The sequence below is a fragment of the Cornus florida genome, unplaced genomic scaffold (assembly GCF_030987335.1).
Source record: "Cornus florida cultivar Cherokee Brave unplaced genomic scaffold, ASM3098733v1 CherokeeBrave_3.0.0_Hap2_Chr04, whole genome shotgun sequence".
Classification (NCBI taxonomy): domain Eukaryota; kingdom Viridiplantae; phylum Streptophyta; class Magnoliopsida; order Cornales; family Cornaceae; genus Cornus; species Cornus florida.
In genome coordinates this window covers 6,933,887-6,950,744 of record NW_026775574.1, presented here as the reverse complement: position 1 = coordinate 6,950,744, position 16,858 = coordinate 6,933,887, and the positions used below count along the sequence as shown (strand labels likewise).

Here is a 16,858-nt window from a genome sequence, read left to right as displayed (position 1 = left end):
TACACCTATCATTCAAGACTTGTAGATATTTTGCAATAAGATGGATGTTAGAGGGTCATCCCTTATCCAATTTGGATCGATTATTAATGAGTATGTAAGAGTGGTATGCAATACTATCCAACCACTTAAACTTTTGAATTAGTAAATAAGCACCATCCATTACAACTATCCATAGAATCATTACTTTTTATTTATTATAATTTATTATTATTATTATTTCTTAGAGTAAATGTATCGGCTCCATAACACACGCATCATTCAAGTCAGGAATGTGATTCGAAAGCAAGACCTCAAGGACCTACCTTTCAAATTTATATCAACACCGCCATGCTCTTGGAGGCTCTAATTTATTATTTATTTAATTAGTATTTTTATTCGTATAATTATTTGACTATTATATATGATAATTTTTAATTTGATATGAGTTATTATATATTCATATGTCTGTTGATTCTTTAGAATATTATCTTTGATTTTTTTATATTATGTTTTTGAGCAAATGAGACATCGACAAGTGAGACATTATTCGAGAACTTGGAAATATTAAGGGTTTGCTTGGTTTGTAATTCCGAAAACAGTTTTCAAGCATTTAGAGAACAAAAAAACTATTCTAAGAGAATAGTTTTAAAACAGAATTTTTAGAAAATAGTTTTCTGAAAACTGAATCAAATAGAGATTTTTGTTTTGTTTTTTATTTTCTATTTTTTATTTTTTTTATAGTTACAAATCAAACAAGTCCTGACATTTTGATAGTTACTAACACGTTTCTAAATCTCAAATAAAAGTTTTCTTACTTTTATAATTAGTCAAATCAAATTATTGTATTATTCAGTTTTTCCTCAAAGAATGTCCATACATTTTTTTTTGGGTGTAAAATGTACAAAAATATAGAAAATTCCCAACCGTATGTGTCATCACGTACTAAACGAAAAATCATAACATCACTCATTTTTATTAAACACCATATAGTGGAGAACAGATCATCTGTTTTATAGCATCTGTGATGCATGTGCAATAGAATAGTATCATTGACTTGATATATAGTTTGATAATGAAAAGACCTACTACTCCTTTCCTAACTTTTCACATGCTAAATGTAAAAAAAAGCCGGTTGTGTCGCTGTTTGTTTTTTTTTTTTTTTTTTTTTTTTTTAATTACTAATTTTTACATTAAGGCTCTACTTGTTTGGATGTAAAATATTTTTCAGAAAATATATATATTTTTTGGGTGTTTGATTGTTGTAAAATATTTAAGAAGGAAAAATATATTAAAATTTTTCAAAAATAATTTATCCATAAATTTTTTTGTAAGTTATTTTATGCGTTCCGCCCGAAGGATTCAACTTCAATCTCGACATAGACTTTTGTCAAATATCGAAAAGTACAAATAAAAAAAAATATTTTACCTAAAAAATACGTCGAAACAAATGGAACCTAAGTGGGCTGTGTACTTGTTAAAATATTGTTAACAATTATATTATTTTCCTTTTGGTTAAATGTGGTAAAAGAAGTGATTGATGAATTCTATTGTATCTATTTGGTGCATAATCCTATCCACGAGATCATTTAAAAAGAATGATGATTTTTTAACGGATGGATTGACCTGATTTCCTGGGCTTGACTATGCCCATGGGCTTTGTTGTGTTCTCCTAAAACAACATAGTACAGATCTAGTTTCAAAGTTTTTGTCATACATTGAATTCCAATGGAGACTAAAACTGCTAATTTTCACATTGATTAGCTGACGGATTTTGTTTCAGATTCAGTGCAATGAAAACACTGTATTAACATATTCTCAGGACTAGTTTGGTATGGATGAATGAATTGACGTGGGAATGAAACACAAGTTGAAATGAAACGAGAATGGTGCGTGAATGAAATGATTATTTTCATTCCACTGTTTGGTTGTAAACCAATAATGAAGTTGAAATGGAATGACCATTAACATTCCTGTGTTTGGTTACACCAAATTAAAAGTTGGAATGGAATAAGTTTTTATTAATTTCTCCAAAATACCCTTTCGTGGCACACTTTCAATTTCAGGTTTTCTTTCTTCTCCTTCAACATCCAAAAGAAAACATAAATATATGTATATGTAAGTATATACATGTATATATATGTGGGTATATATAGATATAACAGGGATAACAAGAAATTGAATCTGGAGAAAGAAATCCTTTACAAGCAAATCAGAGCTTGATAGAAATTGAATCTGAAGACTGAAAGTGTTCATTGTGCCCAAGCAAAGAAGGGTGTCTTCTCACTGTTCCGGCAAAATTTCAGACCTTTGGCTTCTGTTAAAACCGGTGAACACTTAGACTTTCGACTTCCATTAAAACCGGTGAAAGCCCTTCAACTCTGGGCCAGCCTTTGGCAAATCGGCGAGCTGCATTCAAAGACTCAACGGTTCCAGTGAAGACAGACCCAGCTGATGCTCCATCACCATGAATGCCGGCAAGCTTCATTCAACCAGTGATTACGGTGTGAATTCCGAGCAGCAAAGGTCTATTAATTCCGATGTGCTCCAGTTGCAGAAGATTCATCATTCTGGCAAGTTGCTAAGTTTCAGCTCACTCCGATGACCCACCAAAGTTCACATCCGAAGCTTAGTCACTGAGCATCGACGATTCAATTGAAGCATCAGTTCCAGCGTGCTTCAGTCACGGTGACCAACAGTTCCGACAAGCTTCGTGAACAGGTCCGGCAAGACCAGTGATCATCACTGAGCAAACCAAAAAGTTAGTCCGGCAAGTGCATTCTCAATGTGTTGTCCATTGAGAAAAGTAGGAAACCAGATGATATGTATCAAAGAAGGCAAAGGGTTTTTTTGTCTTTAAGTTATTAATTTAATTCTCAGTGGGAATGGAATGACATTCCACTGGTCTAAAAGTGGAATGCTGATTCCAACAAAATGATGGAATGAGCATTCTCTGAAAATTAGTTGGCGTTCTCATTCCACATATGGGATTCCAAACATGGGAAAAGGAATCAGAAAGTGGAATGAGCATTTCATTCCAGCCCATTCCATCACACCAAACATGCCCTCAGGTGTGAAATTATCGATTTTATCTAACAAATGTTAATAGAGACTCAGATAATCGAATTGTACTATGGGTTTCATGCTTTCATTTATAATAATCTTTTCGGACTTTAAAATCATTTGCCGCCAATTATTGAAAGATTAAGCCACCGATCATCGCACTAAATGGTGGAACACAAAAGGCCTTTTACGGAATTCCTCATTTGCATGGAAAGTGGTCGGCCAAAAGGACATATATAAGTGTAGATTTAAGGCTAAAGCCATCTTTGACTTTTGGAGACGAATGACAAAATTCACAGACAAAATTCACACGTTAATGATATATAAACAAGTTACACTCGCAATTTTCACTAAGGTACAGACCAATGGACTAAACTTGCGTATATCTAATGTGTTACACGTTCCATCAATTTAGTCCCAAACCATGACCTTCCAGACCGCTTTTACAAACACACGCATTTCACAGTTGATGTATACAGAGATTCTTGCTAGTGTGTAACACACTGCAACAGATACATAAAAAATAATATTTTTATTATATAAGTGATATAATATAATTATTACATAAACAATATGAGTACTTCCATCAAGAAAATATATATATATATATATTACAAAATAATTATTAAATAATAATAGATATATATCTTTTAATGAACCTAATACTTGTGGAGAGTTCACAACTAATTCAAAGACACAGCTATGAGACCTTATCACAACAACTCACATCCAACATTTCTAAGTTGATTGTCGACTTTTTATAAGTTTAGAGTTTCATTTTTTAACTCCAAATGAGAATCTGTCTGTTTAGCATATGATTAATAGGGATGAGTAAATAATCCGTAAAATCGCAAATCCGATCCGATCTGTACAGATCAAAACGGATTGATACACCCACGAATCGGCGGCGAATTCAAAAAATTCGAATCCATAACTCATAGATTAGGTTGTTAAAAATTCGATCCGATCCGTAAAATTTATATATATATATATATATATATATATATATATTTTCAAAGAATATATTAGTTAATTTAATTAGTTAAGCTAATGTAATGCAATGTAAAACAACTAAATGAATGAGGTGTAAAGAATGAGATTGGATTCTTAGGACATAGAGTTCACCACTAAGCATTGCCTTTCTAGGCATTCAACATTTGATGGATTAAAGGGATTATGTGTCGTAAAAGAAAGTGTGTGCCATTAATTGAAATATTAACATGGATGGCTAAATAAGCATACATTGTCTAATCAATATAGTGAATAACACAACATATCAAATTAAGTTATTAATTCTTCTATAAACTCACAATTAATGCACACTCAACAGACTAGAGAAATATACTATTTGTACTCATAAGCATGGAACATCAAACAATAAAAATGGATTGTCCATTTATCTAAGAATTTAAAACAATTACACTACAACTATGCTAATGACATGAAAATTAAACTAAAGAGGTGACACAATCCATCAAGAAATAAGTATGAACTATCAAATAAACTACAAGAGTAATCTATTAAGCACTATGCCTTGACCATCACTAGATTCATAATATCAACACACATAGACATGCATCAATGTCACAAAATCTAGAAATAAGCACATGATCATTCATTCTAACATACATAAACATATGAATAGAAGTAAAAGATCAATTGGAAGTATAAAACTACACAAATCATGTAGAAACAAGATTTATATAAATATGAGATCAAAACGAGAATTACAACATAAATCCCACTAATTATAAAGTATCAAAGTTTAGGAGGCATGCTTAGGACTATTTTTAGCCCCAAAAGAGTAGTTTCGCCACTCATTGATGTTGTCATCCAACCTTCAAGGGCTATCTTCATGGTAGAATTCATCCTCCTCCCTTGGTGTTCTTGGTAGAAACCCTAGATGAGTGGAAGAACTTTCCCAAAATGTATATTTCTCTCTAATCTCTAGCCAAATCTCTCTCTAACTAGCCAACCTCTTTGCTAAAAATAGCCAAATTCCTTATATAGGTAGCTCAAATGTCACACCTAATGGTCAGACCTCATGCACTAGGACCTCCAAATGATTGCACCACGAGCACACCTTTAATTCGGCTTGAAATCTGTTTTTCATGCAATTTGAGGCAGTTCAATCGATCACGTGGTTGCTCTGATCGATCGAAGCATGGTGGCGCACTTTTTGGATAAGGACAAGGCTGAGATATTTTTAGAAAAAGGACAAAAGTGGTTGGTGAAGACAAGATCAAAAAGTTCGATCGATTGAATAGAAGGTTAGATGGATCGAATAGGAAATTTTTCTGAGGATAAGGATAAAAGGCTCGATTCATCATGGCAGGGTTAAAACGATCACAATATGATCGATCATAGCTTGGTCCGATCGATCGTAGAGGAATTTTTCACCACTTTACTTCCACTAGACTTGAGATTGATTCTTTTAATGCTCTAATTCAGCTGAATTGATTAATGTTAGGAATAAGTGCCTGAAAAAGGAAATAACATGAAATTAGACTAAACGAGAAAAAAAGATAGAATAAGGTCCTAAAACATTCAAGATTAAGGAGTTTAAATATGCACTTTTTAGCGCTTATCAGACTCCCAAATTTAAATATTGCTAGTCCATAACAATGAACTACAAAACAAAACATGAAACCAACAACTATACAATAATGAAATAGAAAGCAATAAAAAGATAACGCCACTTTCATAGGGAACACTATTGCATGTAGCACATGCAACAAACCTTTTAAACTCCTAGGTTATTCCTAGTGAACGAGTGAAGTCTCGTGAATGTTTTCAAAAATGATACCCACAAACATTAAGCTTTTTCTCACTAAAAAGGCACCAATATTCCAAATAAGCATTAGAAGAAAACTATCTCAAGTATACAATTTTTCAACCATTTCCAAGTAATCTCCTAAAATTTGAACATCAAGCAAGCAAGTATGGTCCTCCACACATCAAGACAATGATCATGCAAATTAAAACAACTCTAGAATCCTTTTTAAGTGAACCGGCATCAAATATGCTGTTATCTAAACCAATTAAAGAAATGATTGCATCCGGTCTCAAACTAGCAAGTACCGATCATCAAGACAAAGAATGGACATTTTATTAAACCTTTATTCAATTAGGTGCACTTATTCTTTTCACTCAATTATTATTATTATTATTATTATTATTATTTTTTACTAACCTAAGGGATCAAAGATGGAAGCATGGTGCAATGTGTTGATCTATTTAGCATTCAAGCGATCCATGAGGTCGAGCGTTAGGTCATTGGCTCCCAAACCGAATGGCTTTAGAGCATTAGGTGTTTAAACACCCCTAAGGACTTACAAGCTCAAATTAATTAGGCTACAAATCAAAACAACCTCCATCTAATCATTTCCCACTTATCACTTTTTGGGAGAAATTCTCACTTTTTTTTTTTTTTTTTTTTTTTTTTTTTTCAACCTAGAGTTTGGGTCCTCTACCTTTCGGCGCGAAAACTTCAATGCTTGATAAGGCTAGAATCCCGACTACTTAGTGAAAAGGGTTTATTATTCACCTTTATTAAGAATGAAAACTTTCAATGCACTACTAGCTCAATTGGGATATAACCAAATCAATAATCAACAAAGCATGTACCCCACAAATGAATGCTAGTGTGCGCCTTTGCTAATGTAGAATCCTAGAGTGAATCTCAAAATAATTACAAAATCAAGATGATGTGTACCACAAGTGGAAACAAGATATCAATCTTTCAAAAAATTTACTCCTAAATGGCATCCACAAGGTATACAAGGAGTATTGGACTCTCAAATCAAGCAATTTTTAAATTTTAAGCAATATAGTCTTCTAAAGATCAAAATTATAGCTAACATGGACCAATCATAGTAAATCTCTCAAATACACAAGTTATACTCAAAATCTTAAATTGAATACAAAGAACACACATTACCCCCAAACTTTTATTGCACAATGTCCTCAATGTGCAATGAGAACAAAAGAAAAAGGAAAAAGGTGGTCTGGGCCGGTTTTATAATGGTTCGGTCCGGTCCGGCGGTCACGGTTTCAAAATAATGGAACCGTGAATTTTTGGTTCTGTCCCGGATTAGGATCCTACAGGACCAGACCAATCCAGACCGAACCATTATAATATGTATATAAATATATGTTATATTTTATATATATGCTACTCTTAACTTTGTAAGGGATTTCAGTACAACGATTAAACGGGAGCCAACATTCATAATTATCTGATATTTTTTATTATTATTTACTTTTGCTTCTCCCAAGATTTTGATTTTTGGGTGCATGCCAACATTCCTCCACTATCTCATTTTTTTCTTTGCTCACGCCACCTTATTCTTCTTAGTTCTCATCGTCATGGGATCCAGTTGTTAATCAATATCCCTCAAGTAACCAGAAGTTCGGTCATCGGCGATCTTTTATTACTACCGTCGATGACATCCTCTTTCTCACACTCTCTCTCACTTTCAGTTCACATATCTCTGAGTCTCACACATGTTTGCACCTCAAGCACAACCAACAACGATAACGAATCAAATTTCTTAGTTTTCAAATACGGATTTGTCATCATTTTCAGTTTTAACCTTATTTTAATTTATATGGTTTAGTTTTTGGGTTTATTTCACCCACTTTCCCCTATCTTTTTCTCTCTTTATTAATGTGAATGCTTTTATTGATATTTTTATTGTATATACAATTCAGGAAGAATACCATCAAGATAGCCTGAGGAGCTCCAGTATGATATCGGATTTTAAAAATAATTGTTTATTATTTAAAAATTGAACTGGAGGTTAAAAGGGTTGACTTGGGTGGTAAGTTTGAAGTTGACAGAATTATTGCCTTGTTACCAAACTCGTTCGACTCTTTTAGAGTGAACTATAAGGAACAAGTTTAAGTTCACACTCGCTGATATTCTTATAGAATTGGTAACAGATGAAGGGATAATCAAAAGTATGGGCATTCCTATCAATCTAATTTAGTCTATACTATCTTCTTCTAGGCCCGAGTGAAAAGGCAAAGGAAAGAAAAAGGATGATAATAGGACTAGGCTAGCACAAAACATGGGTATTCAAAAGGTTAAAGAGATTAAGGCAGTATAAGTTGAGGGCGAAAGAAATTGTTTCTTTTACCGCTAACTAAGACACTCAAGGACGAACTGTCTAAGCAATGACATGGCATAGGAAAATCTATATTTAATCATTGAGCCATGTTATGTAGTTATATCTATTAATTCCTGATGGATAGATTCTGGAGCTACTAAACATATTTGCAATTCGTTGCAAGGATTTCAGGAATCCAGAAGCCTCGATGATATGAATATATATTTGTACTTGACCTGATGTCAAGATTGTAGCTAAGTCAGTGGGAGTATTACATCTGAAATTAGAAAGTATGAGGATATTAGTATTAGAGAACTATCTTTATGCACAGATATTAGACGCAATCTAATTCTTGTTCACTTTTTGTTTATAAAAATTGTATTGTTATTTTGTAAAACTGATTTTATAAAATTGAATAAATGTGCGATTGCTTCTGGTGCATTGAAAGATAGTTAATATACTATAATCACAAGCTCTTAATATTTACAGAATGTAAAAACTAATGTTGCGTCTTCTAGATTGAATGTTAAGAGAAAATTTGTTATTCCTGACTCATTGTATTTTTAGTGTCTATTTTTGGGTTATAATCAGTTAAAATAAGATTCAAAAATTGGTCAAAGAAGATTTATAACCTAGTGAGACAGAGGAACCTAAACCAACTTGTGAATCCTGTTTTGAAAGATAGATAACCCTAAGGGCTTAATCAGCCAAATGAAATAGACATAAAGAACAATTAGAGTCAATACACACTGACACATGTGCTCTTTTGAACATCCAAGTAAGATTACTCACGTTTTGGATACATTTATTTGATGCGACACAAGTCTTAAACTTTTGGTATATTCCGAGAGTGTCAAGACTGACATGAAACACAAATTAGGTAAGTTTATTAAAACACTTCGATCTTATTGTGGATATGAATATTTCTTGGGAAAATGTAAAGACTATATGGTCAATGAAGGTGTTGTGTACCAGTTTTCGGCAATTAACGCTAAATTGATTTAGGTGTCAAATAGGAATAACAGAATTCCGCTTAACATGGTTAAATCTATGATCAGTTATGCTACATTATCTCTTTCATTTAAGAGTTTAGCGTTAATGATATCGATACGCATTATGAACTGCATTCCATCTTAGTCTATCTCAAGGATACCGTTTGAGCTGTGTTTTTTACTATATCTTAGTTTGAATCACATGCACATATGGGGTAGTCTTGTAGATGTGCGCTTAATATAGACAAATAAGTTGGAAACAAATCATACGCATGATAGATTTGATAGCTACTCTAAATGCACTATGATAGATTATTTTATGATCTCAATGATAAAAAGTTGATTGTTTGCACTCACTGTTTATCTATAAGAGGATCATATTATGAATTACATACCTAGTAGCATAATATTAAATAATATGGTATGAGTACCACATGTGAACACACTTATTATAGAAATTGAGAATAATATATGAATTCCCTATTGATGCGTCAGCATCATCTAATACACAAATTCCTGCATCGGTACATTATTATAATGGGAGAATTATCATCCAATCCGACAGAGTCATGTTTTTAGGTGAGACTATTATAGACATCCCTGTTAAACATGAGTTGGACCCAGTAAGCTACACGGAAGCGTGAACCGATATGGATATAGATCGTTTTGGCGAGTTGCTATGAAATCAGAGTTGGAATCTATATATTCTAATAAAATCTGGGATCTTGTAGAACTTTCTAGTAGGGTGATACCTATAGAAGGCAAGTTAATCTACAAAAGAATACCGGAAGATTTCTTAGTAATTAAATCATGAGTGTATAAAAGAATGTCATTATTTTTCCTAATTCTATATATTGATGACATCCTACTCATCTATAATGACGTGGAAGTATTGTTATCAATAAACAGTTAGTTGTTCAATTACTTTTAAATGGAGGATCTTCAAGATGTAAGCTATATTCCTAGGATCAAGCTTTTGCAAGATCAGGTTAAAAAGAAAATGCGCTTATCTTAATAATCCTACATTGATAAAGTTTTGACTCGATTTGGTATGCATAACTCAAAGAATAAGTTCTTACTTTATTAATATGGATTGTTCTCTCTAGTAAGTAGTTTTCCAAAACTAGCAGAGGAGATTGAGCAATTGAGACTGGAACTATATGCTTTGGCATATGGGAGTCTCATATATGCCATGGTCTATACCAAACAGGACATCCGCTACATTGTAGGGATAGTCAGAAGATATCAGTCCAATCCTGAACTTGATAACTGGTCTGTTGTGAAAAATATCATTAAGTACCTCAGGAAAACCAATAATCTCATACTCATTTATGGATGTGATGATGTGGTTCCAGACAGGTTTGATAGTTCTAATTTCAAATCAGTTATATAAGGTCCATGCCTTAGTGTATGTTCTCTAAATGGAAGAAAAATCAGTTAGTAAATTGTTAAGCAGATTTCAACTGCTAACTCAAACCTGCAGGGGAAGTACGTTGCAGCCTTAAAAGCGGCAAAAAGAAGCCTTTTGGTTTGATCTCACTGATTTAGAGATTGTAGAGCATACTAGGCTGCCTATCGAGCTATATTATGACAATAGTGCAGAAGTAGTCCAAACCAATGACCCAAGGTTCCATAGAGGAAGTATCATGTTCTACATGATATTGTCCGGCAAGAAAATGTACTCGTGGTTAGAACATTGCATTGGAACACAACTTTGTTGATCCATTAACAAATGTGTCATTGATCAATAATTTTGATCGTCATCTGGATAAAATTGGTGTTAGATGCAATTTGAATTGGCTATGAGAGCAAGTGGGAACTATTGGGATTTATATGCCCTGGAATAGCAAATTCATATTTGGATTATAATGACATATATTCCTGACGTTTCTGATATATTTATGCTTGATACAATTGGTGAATTCAATGTATTATGTTTCGATTCATTATTGAATTGATAGTATCCACTTGATTACAAGAGATATTTATATATGTATGTGATGGCGATCAATACATGAATATAAATAATAATCATAAATTGTTCATAGTCGGTAATTATGGATGGATTCATAATTAATTAAGACTTAAACTGGATTCGCGTTAGGTTAAGATATATTGCGAGAGCCGCCATATGCAATTGCTCCCTCTCACTGTGTTGGCATTTGACTCTTAAGTATGAAAAAAGTATAAACTCTTTTATTAATTAATAATTACTTTGATTTGTTCGGCGGATACTTCGAGATCCTTAGACCAACACTTTGGATAGTTATGTAATTAATAGTTAGAGGATTATATTTTCAATATTTGCATCATTACTACTTGTATTTATTTTGTATTGATTATAGTTGATCACAAAGTAAATTCGAAGGCCTTCGTGTGTTTTTAGACAAAATAATTTATTATATATTTATTTATTTAAATTATTATTTTTGTCAAACAAATATTTTATTGTGATCGAGCCAGAAATAATCAATGGTACTAAAATAAATATATTAATTAAGTAGTCGGATTGATGGTTTTATTTATCCAATAACTAATTATGCATAAAGGGGTCAAAGTGCAACATTAACTTAGAGGTTATTTATTATTTAATTGAAATTCAATTAATTTCTTTTAGTGGAGTAAAAATTAATTTATAAATTAATTGAATTGGGTCCATAGACCGGGCCAATTATTAATTCATTATAGCCAATAAAATAATAAGCCCAAAGGATTATCACTCATAACCCAACTTGATATTGGAATCCTATTAAATTTGAGACATGTGAATTAGAGATTGACAAGGATTTATTATTTCTTTTTCATTATCTTTATGTTGCTTATATATATAGATGGTCTATGTATATTTTGGGGGTGATTTTTGAAAAAATGAAAAAAGAATATATTTTCTCTCTCTAGAAAATTAGAGTTAGTGTTCTCATCTAATGGAGGCTCCCGCAAGCCTAGTTTTCCAAGGTCATTTATGGAGGCTTATGAGTGATTCCTAAAGGCAAAACAAGTACCAAGAAGATGGAGATCCAAGGAAACGACATCTTGCTAAGGGATTTATAATAAGTGAGAATATTCAATTTAGAGAAAAGATTTAAAAATTTATTCAGACCTTTGATGTAAGTATTCAATCTGTTAATTGAATGATACATCATATTTTATTTTTGCATAAAACTTGTCTCTATGTGATGAATCAAGATCTGTGAATGAAAATCATTCGAAAAGTTTTTAAAACTAGCACATTTCCCATCAGCTATCACATGTCATGAGTGGAGAGAAAAAATAAGCCACAAAGTTAGAAGCTACTTAGCAGATCAAAACCCAGAACAATTCCAATCAATTAGCTTAAGCATTGCATGATAAGAAAAAAAAAAAAATTTCTTTAAGGTAATAACAACAAAAAAAAAAAAAAGGATGTCATAGATAAACCTCAACTCTCTACTGATTAAACAATACAAGCTATACTTGAACAACCAAACACATGTTAGATTAATATACGGTATGAAACTTAATGAATGATCAAGGTCCCACATTTTAATTTCATGGCATCATACGGGTCCTTTATATATACTAAAATTTTAATGGCAACTATACCTACTTCCATGCTTGTTTCATTCTTTTTCCCTCAAATCCATGGAATACTACCTCATTAATTGTGTAGACACCCCATTTTGCACCATTTTTTAAAAATATTTTTAAATATTCTTGTTTGTTTTAAAAAAAATGAGAAAAAAGAAAATAATTAAAATAAAACAAAAAGAACGGGAAAATGAAAAAAAAAAATAAAAAGAAGAAAAAATATGAAGAAATAGAAAGTAAAAAAAAAAAAAAAAAGATAAAACAGACTAAAACGAAAATAAATAAAAGGAAAGAAAATAATAATAACAAGACAAGCACACTCACACTAAGCTCATGTACACACACATGCACCGAATCCAAACCCATTAGTACAAGGCATTCATCTTTCAAACCAGCAGCAACACTTACCCCTGCACAATGATCTTCACTCTTCCTAATGACTTAAACAATCACTAGCCAATTATAATAGAATTTGATCTGGGCATGGACACTAAGCTCATGTACACACACACGCACCGAATCCAAACCCATTAGTATAAGGCATTCACCTTTCAAACCAACAACACTTAACCCCTGCACAATGATCTTCACTCTTCCTAATGACCTAAACAATCACTAGCCAATGATTATAGAATTTGATTTGGGCATGGACGAGAATTATTCAATGAAAGAACTTGAACAGCTTGGGACTTCAAAGAAAAATTTCGTGGTTTTTTTTTTTTAACAGACTAAAACGAAAATAAACAAAAGGAAAGAAAATAATAATAACAAGACAAGCACACTCACACTAAGCTCATGTACACACACATGCACCGAATCCAAACCCATTAGTATAGGGCATTCACCTTTCAAACCAACAGCAACACTTAACCCCTGCACAATGATCTTCACTCTTCCTAATGACTTAAACAATCACTAGCCAATTATTATAGAATTTGATCTGGGCATGGACAAGAATTATTCAATGAAAGAACTTGAACAGCTTGGGACTTCAAAGAAAAATCTAGTGGTTTTTTTTTTTTTTTTTTTTTTTTTTACCCACAAGTGTCACATTCTCAGAATGGTCAAACCCCGTTACTTAGCTCTTTGCAGACAACTGATTCCTTAATAAAAGCCGATTAAGTTATATGCTTCTATAGGGACTAGTTTAGTAGTTAGTACCAATTCGAGAAGGGTGAACTTATGTATATTCTTGTTATTTCTAAGTAGTAAATTAATAAAGAGATTGGCGCATTACTAGTTACCAGCCAACAATATTTTTCCTGACACTGAATCTAGGAAGTGGAACATTCAAAACCTTGTCCACTAGATAGAGCAACTTTCCATACTTACTTCCTTTTAGAATTTGTTTTTTCTTAAGCTTCTTATGGACTGCATCAGAAGGAATAAGATTTTGTTTACCATTTTCTAACATGGCATCTGATTCTGTAACTGACACTATTTCAGCTTTAGAAATTTTCTTTCCCACCCAAGAGCTAGAGGGCAAAGTTTCAGCCTAGAAATTATTATTTTTTCTTACTAATTATTTCTTTTGCATCAAGCTTATCTATAAACTGTCATGTTATACTATACATTCCCATTGTAATTTCCGTATTCAAGTCATAAATTGTAATTGATGGGCTTATACCAAGGCTATCCTTAAAAAAGAAGTCCCGCATGTGCAAAATATTAAATTTAAAGTTTTAACTTCTTTTTATTTGTTATGGAAGATGAAGAAATATAGGGAAGAGATTCTAGAAAGCATTCACTACCATAATGTCTTAAACACAAGAAAAATGCCATACTTTTGTAATGACACATTCTAAAGTTCACCAAAACTTATTATATGAATTCCTTCATACTGTGTAAGAATTATTTATTTATTTATTTTATAATAAGGTGGCTCAACATACCTCATCACATTGTACGCTTTAGATAGATTAAAGGAAATATGATATTTATACTGCATTAATGTTCACATAGTACTCCTATACTTCAATTAAAAAAAATCTAACCTGAACTATTTTTCCTGATAACAGAAATCAAACCTTGAATGATTCAATTGTTCCTTCAGACTGAATTAAACTTGCAAGAAGCCCTTTACTGTCAACCTCCCCATTTTTCATGGGCACAATAAACCTACAATATAGGGGAAGAAAGTTAATCATTTAAATATCAATTCTATAAAATATATTGACATAGCTTCCGACATCAAGGAAAAAGTACTATACCTGGCATGGAGCATGTTTGCAAGTTGAACTGCATCTTCTTGTCCAGAAACCAATGTAAGACTTGGCAGAAGCTGTTTTATAACAGGCGTAATTACAATGTCGGCTCATTCCTTCTCCAGAAAGTTCTTGTTATAAACACAATGTGGTTCATAATAAAGTGTCAACTGGCCTTGCGGAGAAACAACAAGATACCTGGAGCACGTATTTGATAAAGGGAAATAACTATTTGTTAGGAAACGAAGGAGACAGGGGGATAAAAATAGTGTTACATTGGCAAATTGTAGCACAAAACTGTACCCATTGTCAGGGCGCCGCCAAGGAGGACCCAGAACTGGTCCTGCAGTAGCCTGAATTTTAACTTGAGAACCATTGTTTGCTTCAATTTCAGAACTCTAACCATGTTCTAAATATACCCACCAAAAGAGATTTTTGTCCATCATGCTTCTAGTTCGGGGGTAAACAGGAAATATTAGCAGAAAGAAATCAGATTATTATGGTGTAACATTTAATGATAATTATAATTAACATTTTAGGTAGCAAATGAAATTGGCCAATGCCATGCATTCATACTGAAAAAGTAAAAAGTAAATTTGTTACTCAAAAGAACAATAAACTCATTTCTAATGATTAAAGATAAATTACTTTACGGTGAAAAAAATAATAATAAAAATAATAAATAAATGATAATAATAATATAAGATAGCATGCTTTAATTGTGCTTGTTCGGCTCAAAGCAACAATTTGGCATTATTAAGATACCGGTATAACAAATACTGATTAGAACTATTTGATGGCCAATAGATTGGTGAGAATAAGAGCTCTCAATTTAGGGATTAAAATCGTGAAAAAAAAAATTAGGGATTAAAATCGTGAAAAAAAAAAATTAGGGATTGAGGGTTCTTGACTGTTCTACTTTCTTACTTGCACAACCCTGGGTGAACTTTCTGCATTAGATACGGTCTTTAAGACGGACCTTTTTCTTTGTCACTTCGGACTGCAATTTGAAAGAAAACATTATAACTTGACCTAACATTGCCTCACAATAACACAAATAAGAAACCCTAATTAGGCAGAAATTCAAAAATTACTTGACCTAACATCGCCTCACAAAAACATAAATAAGAAACCCTAATTAGGCAAAAATTCAAAAAATTACAGAACTATTATGGATACCAACCTGTAATGAATACTCAAATTGGTTGATGGAAGTTGATTGGGCTTTAAATTGCTTCAAAAACAAACCAAAAATCGTCTTTGAATCCCCCTTTATTAAGTATTGACTGGATCTTTGTTTCAAAGAGACGCTATTGAAGAACACGTTTTTTATTGTCTTTGTATGAACAGAGAGGATATGTACATAGTTGCCGGCGACATTGACTGGGAGACTGTTGATTGGGTCTTTGTTGGAACGGAAACGATATATAGGAGGGGTGATAGAGACGGAGGATCGTGAGTGTGAGACAAGGGGGAAGCTGAATGATTCAACCTAGAAGCGATAAATATTTTATTGGGCGGTAAATATTTTATTGGGCGGTAAAATTAAATTTGGTAGAAATATTTAATTCAAAAAACATAATCGTGTAACTAGTAAAGTATAATTTAATTATATATATATATATATATATCAATTCTAACACTGTGTCAGGCCCAAGTAATATCTAAGGTGAATAGTTTCTAACTTAATTATTTTTTAGGTACAATTTCTCGGTATTAAATATTCTGTTATTATCTAAAAGAATATAAGAGGCAGCTGTCACGAGAGAGAGCAGTCATGAGAGAGAGAGTGAGAGAGGGAAGCTCAATGTTATTCAAAGTGGCGCTACAAAAAAACATTTTACCCGGGAAATGTTTTCACTCTTTGGGACCAAAATGAAATTTGTTTCAGATATTTAATTTAAAATAATTAAATTTCAAGAAACTAATTTAATCTAATTAAATG

The 16,858-nt window shown here is 32.4% G+C and overlaps 1 long non-coding RNA gene across 4 annotated transcripts; it reads right to left on the bottom strand.

Annotated features, from left to right (window-relative positions):
- Positions 1–1,987: 1,987 nt before the first annotated feature.
- On the bottom strand, positions 1,988–16,410 carry LOC132302630 (uncharacterized). Of its 4 annotated transcripts, none has more exons than XR_009480876.1 (6): positions 16,097–16,410; positions 15,841–15,913; positions 15,217–15,363; positions 14,920–15,111; positions 14,704–14,827; positions 1,988–5,519 (listed from the first exon to the last, which is right to left on the bottom strand). It is a non-coding gene; the product is annotated as an uncharacterized LOC132302630 (long non-coding RNA). The 4 variants fall into 4 exon arrangements; XR_009480877.1 differs by having other exon boundaries at positions 14,737–14,827; XR_009480875.1 differs by lacking the exon at positions 1,988–5,519 and having other exon boundaries at positions 14,553–14,827.
- Positions 16,411–16,858: the final 448 nt, after the last annotated feature.